The following is a 5,377-nucleotide window of genomic DNA, read 5'->3' on the forward strand; positions in this document are numbered from 1 at the left end:
TATCCTGTGTGAAGAACCCAGTAGAGCTTTGTATCCCATCAGCTACAGGAAGAGAATGGCTGCAGGCTACTGAAAGCCAGCAGCATTTACAACTTAACTCCCATGGCCTCTGCAGTGCTACGTCTGAGTTTTCTGTTTCTGCCCCTGTACCAAACAGCTCTGGTGTAATTCCTCGTTCCTTCCTCCACCCACCCCCACCAACCCATCCCCTTACCTGTGGTCCGTAGCCCTCTGCTCCGCGCTCGGATGCCGCTGGGGTGCCAAGGACCCACGGGATGGGTCGTTCCCAGCCGCCGGGCGCTGGCTTCCTAGAACCCCGCCAGCTCACGTGGCGCTAACAGCTAGGAGCCCCAAGGATGCCCCACGCCAGGTGTGCTCTGGCTGGGACGCCCACTTCCGGGACACGCTCCTCCGGGAGAGGCACGCAGACCACTGCCACGCTCAGGTGACCTGCAGCCAATGCCGAGCAAGACCCACACAGGCGGTGCCGCGTCCGTACGGTGCAGCACAATCTTGGCGCTCCAGGCACGGGCGCCAGGGGTCGGGCGTCTCCTCTCCTGAGAGGCCGCTAACGATGCCCCGGGGCATGGGCCCCTGTGGCACGGAGACCACTCCAGGCTGGACTCACCGCCAACGCCACCAGGAGGAGCGTTTGGTGGGACTCAGCAAACAACCCAATGTTTTAAATGGAAAAAGGACTTGAAAGATCCTTCTCCAGATAAGACATATAAATGGTCAGCAAGCACATGAAGAGATGTTAATCATCATCAGTCGTGATGAAATGCAAGTTAACACCACAACGCCGACCCCTCCACACACTAGAAGGCCTACAATCAAGAAAGCTAAAAATAACAAATGTTGGCAAAAATTTAGAGAAACTGATACAAAATTTCCCACAGGGAAAATGAGTAAGTTCCGGAAGTGGATGCTGAGAATATTTGTACAACATGAATGTAGTTAATGCCATAGAACTGTATGCTCAAAATGATTTAAATGGTAAATGTTATGTTATGTGGGGGGGTTTAACATAATTTAGCCCCTGCTTTATACCAGACCCCAGAGTCAAAGCTTCTCATCCATTTTCTCACTTTTACTTAACCTCCTAGGATCTTCACACTCCCATTTAACAGACGAAGCTGAACCTGAGAGGTTAAACTAAGTGACTTGCCCAAGGCTCACTCGGCGAAGTCTACACTATTCAATGTTACTGTATTTACTGAACACCTGCTAGAGCACCTACTGAGCAATACCTCCAGCACCTGCCAGAGACATTGTGGGAAGACCAGGATGAACGGGGGCTGAAAGCAGATTACAAAACATGGGTAGATCCTGGAGCCCTGCTCTCAAACACTGAAGTTTCTTGGAGTGGAGGGGATGGCCTGTGCCACCCTTGTGGAGCCTTTTATTCCACCCCACCGCACCCCCACAGAGGAGGGAAGCAGCTGGCCTGATACTGAATATTAGCTCAGCTGGGAGGAGTCCTGGGGCTTTGAAGAAGGCATCTCCTGCCCCACTCCCCACATTGCCCCCTAGAGTCCAGTATGTGGGCACAAGCATCCCTATGGCGGGGCAGGAGGCACATCTCATGGCACCCCTCTCCTCCCACCCTGCAGTAATGACACTGTACCCATACACCCGCCAGAAGGACAATGAACTCTCCTTCTCTGAGGGCACCATTATCTGCATCACCCGCCACTACTCCGATGGCTGCTGTGAGGGCATCGGCTCAGAGGGGTTTGGATTCTTCCCCGGGAACTATGTGCAGCCCAGCTGCTGACAGCCTGGGACCTCTGGGATGCTGACCCAAGCACCGCCTTGAGTGAGCCTCTTGAGTCCCACACCAAAGCCTGCTCCAGTCAACACTGGACCAGTCCGGCACGCCTCCTGGGCTGTGAGCTGTGTCTGTTCCTTCCCCCCATTGCAGTGGGATGGCGTCCTGGTAAAGACAGAGGAGGTACCCAGAGGCCTGCTGGAGACAGGAAAAAACGAAGCCAAGGAGTTTGGTGACCTTACCCACAGGGAACCCTTACGCCATGCAAGACAGGGTCTCAGCTGCAAGTGCCAACTTTGAATAAAATTCTGATGACCTCCTGATGAGGGCCCTGCAGGGCTAGCGGGCCGAGGGACTGAAACGCAACCCACTTGTAAGGCTCCCGCTCATTGAGCCTCCTCTGCCTGCCCTAAGCAGCAGTATCTCCCATCTCCTCGGTGCTCACTGAGCCCTCCACACTAGACCCGTGCCCCTCTGCGAAGGTGGGCCGCACCCTGCTCTTTTGCCTGTTGCCTGCTTTCTTATGTATTCAGTCTTGGTTCCCCAGGCTGGGCACTCCTCCAAGAGTGGGGACCAGCTCCCTCACTTAGGTGGGGCTCTCTGAGAGCAGAGATCACCTCGCCCTCATCCCCCCAGACGGCAGCGTGAGACACCTCGCTCACCTCCGCCCCTTCACCTCCTTCACAGCTCTGAAACCACAAGAGGGAGGTGGGCCTTGGGTTTCCACTGGCTCTGCTTTAAAGCATCATGGCTTTCTGTTCCATACGGGAGGAGAGGGACTCAAAAGGCCCAGTCAGTGGGGCGACTTTGGTTAAGTCCCTGGTTTCTTGCTGCATAGACGAGGCTGGGGTGCAAGGAGACATTTTCGGGCTCTGTGAGGTCCCTGGCTGGCCAGAACCGAGCCCCGGAACAGTGTGCTACCTCTTTCCACCAACATGAGGTGACTATTCCCTCTAGCTTTTTATCCTGTGGGGATGCTAACAGGGTTGGGGGGGGGAAGGAGTGTAGTGTAGTCACAGTAGGTAAAGCAAGATCTAGGCCTCGGACCATCAGCAAGGAGCGCCACCTCTCTCTGCAAGGAGTCCGGTGCGGGGGAGGTCGGGGTGGTGCATTTCGGGGCCTGGGTCCCCTGGACAGAAAACTGGAGGAGGGAGGCCATGCAGCCCAAGGCAACAGTTAACTGCACCGCGGCGGGACATGTTCCTTCTTGACCCTGACAGGGAACCCTGTCCTCCCAGCTGGGAGGACAAGGTTTGTGGAAACACTGCTGCCTGCTCAGATATGCGCGCCACCCTGGTGCGGCCAGACTCTGGAATTCGCTTGCAGTGGGAATGGGGGAGGCAGCCAAGCTGGGTTAACTGCACAGATGGGGACAGCTCCCAACTCCCTCCTCCAGTCCCCAAATGGACCAACCTGGGATTCCGGGAAATCCCGGAGGGATATACCAAAACGAAAGGGAAAGGGAGTAATAAAACTAGCTTTCTCTTTCCCGACCCCCACCGCCCCACCCCCTCCCCGCCCAGGTGGCCCCTGCAGGCCACGTCCTCAGCACCTGATGCAGGTGTAGGCGCACTTCAGTGGAGATTTCCCAGGGCACCACCCTGGCGAGGAAGGAGCTGGGCTCGGCCTTCTGCGCCTCCTGCATAAGGCGGTGCATGGGGTAGTGGTGGCGCAGGAAGGCCACTTCACCGCCTGCCAGCAGCCCCGTGGGGCAGAAGTCGTTGGCGCCGTCGCTCACGTACAAAAGGCACTCGAAGGGCACGCCGTCGTGGGCCTGCTCGCGCAGATAGTCGCTGAGCACCTTGTGCTGGCACATGTTGGCGGGGCAGCGAGCGCAGCTGTGCGTGTGGAAGGGCTGCAGCGCCAGCAGCCCCCAAGGGTCGGGCCCCAACGGGTTGCTGAAGATGTGGCGGAACAGGCCGTGGTGGCCGGCGGCGCACAGCACACTCTCCACGCCAAAGGTGTTGGCGTCTGAGATGAGAATAACCTCAAAGCAGGCGCCCTGCTTGGCCACAAACTGCAGCAGCTCGCCCGTGCCGGGCGACAGGGGGATGGCCTCGTAGATGGCGCGCAAGTCCGGCGGCCGCACGCCCTGCTCGCCCAGGTACTGGAAGACGCGCTGCATGTACTCGTTGTAGAAGCCCTCGCGCTAGGTGGCACACAGGCTCTCAGGCAGCCGCTGGCCCGCCGCGGCACGCGCACGACGGAGTCGTCGCTGGTTTCGTCCACGATAGTCTCCTCCAAATCGAAGGTCAGGAGGAAGCGTGGCGCGCCGGGCGCAGCCATCCCGCTCTCCTCTACCAGCTTTGTCCTGAGCGACCAAATCCTTTTGTGGTCACCAAAGAGTCCCTCAGAGGAAAGCGGGACAGGACCTCTGAGCTCCTCCTGCAGGGCGGGGAGCAGCGGCTGCGGAGGTCTGTCCCGGCTGAGTCTGGAGTGTCGAGAGTGGGGAGAGGGCCGAGCTGAGGTATTTGGGCGCAGGATGGAGCAAGGGGTGCTCACGGGAATTGGAGGGGACGCTGCGTCTTATCCATCCCCGGATTTCTGGGCTCCGGCTCTCACGAGTCCTTCCAGTCCAGAGGGTCCGTGAATGGTGTGCATCTGGGCCGTTCCCTCCACTTGCCCCCCATCCCCATGTTATGTATTTTTAACCACAATAAAAAAATGAATGAAACACTGATAATACGTTACAACATGGATAAACATTGAAAACATTCTAAGTCAAAGAAGTCATACTGAAAAGGCCACTCATATCACAACCATCTTGTGTGCTTTAAATCCATAGCAGTTTTGAAAGTGAGGGGAAGGGACTTTCCTGGTGGTCCAGTGGTTAAGACTCTGTGCTCCCAATGTAAGGGGCACAGGTTCGATCCTTGGTCAGGGAACTAAAATCCTGCGTGCACAGCATGGCCAAAAATTAAAATAAAATAAACGTCATTGGCCTGGTTTTGGGTCATAGCATCGTCCTTGAACCCATCAGAGCACCCACAGGATGGAACATGGGATTGGCTAGATGTGGATCATATGCCCATCTTCAAGGTGGGTAGCATCAGCCCTCTGGAACTGTTTGGACTGGAAACAGATAAGAAGTTCCCAAAGGAAAGCTGAGGTTCTGGACTTTGGCATGAGAACAGATGCTGGCTTGGGGAAAGCGGCAGATTCCACACCACTGACGGCCCACTGCACAGCTGTGGGATCTGAAGGCCAAGGAAGGAAGGGGCTGATTTAGGGTCAGGGGCTGCAGCCACCCATCCAGTGCTCTTGCTGTCCGCCCACAACAGCAAGAACCTCTTCCTCTTGCAAAAGGCACAGCCCTCCTTGATGTCTCTGGTGGCGGGAGCCCAGGAGTCACACCTGCCCCATGGCCACATGACTCAACCATCCCCCAAGAACAATACTGCTCATTTATCCAGTCTCCTCCCTCCTTTACAAAGAGCAGAGACTAAATGCTATGGTGGTTAGGAAATTCTTGCTCAATGAAGCAGTGAGAGGCTCAAGGATTATGCCGTATCATGGAATCCATCATTGGCAGCTTTCAGAGACCACATGGGTGCACGTGGCTCTCCAAGACCATGCAGCCTCAGTGTGAAACTGTCCATTGGGTGG

At 56.4% G+C, this 5,377-nt stretch overlaps 1 pseudogene across 1 annotated transcript; it reads right to left on the reverse strand.

Moving 5' to 3' along the window:
• Positions 1–441: 441 nt before the first annotated feature.
• LOC307066207 (phosphoethanolamine/phosphocholine phosphatase-like) lies at positions 442–4,057 on the reverse strand (annotated as a pseudogene). Its single transcript has 3 exons — positions 3,324–4,057; positions 2,389–2,460; positions 442–594 (listed from the first exon to the last, which is right to left on the reverse strand). The product of its transcript is annotated as a phosphoethanolamine/phosphocholine phosphatase-like (transcript).
• Between the last annotated feature and the right edge of the window lie 1,320 nt (positions 4,058–5,377).

Source organism: Hyperoodon ampullatus (assembly GCF_949752795.1).
Source record: "Hyperoodon ampullatus genome assembly, chromosome: 18".
NCBI lineage: Eukaryota > Metazoa > Chordata > Mammalia > Artiodactyla > Ziphiidae > Hyperoodon > Hyperoodon ampullatus.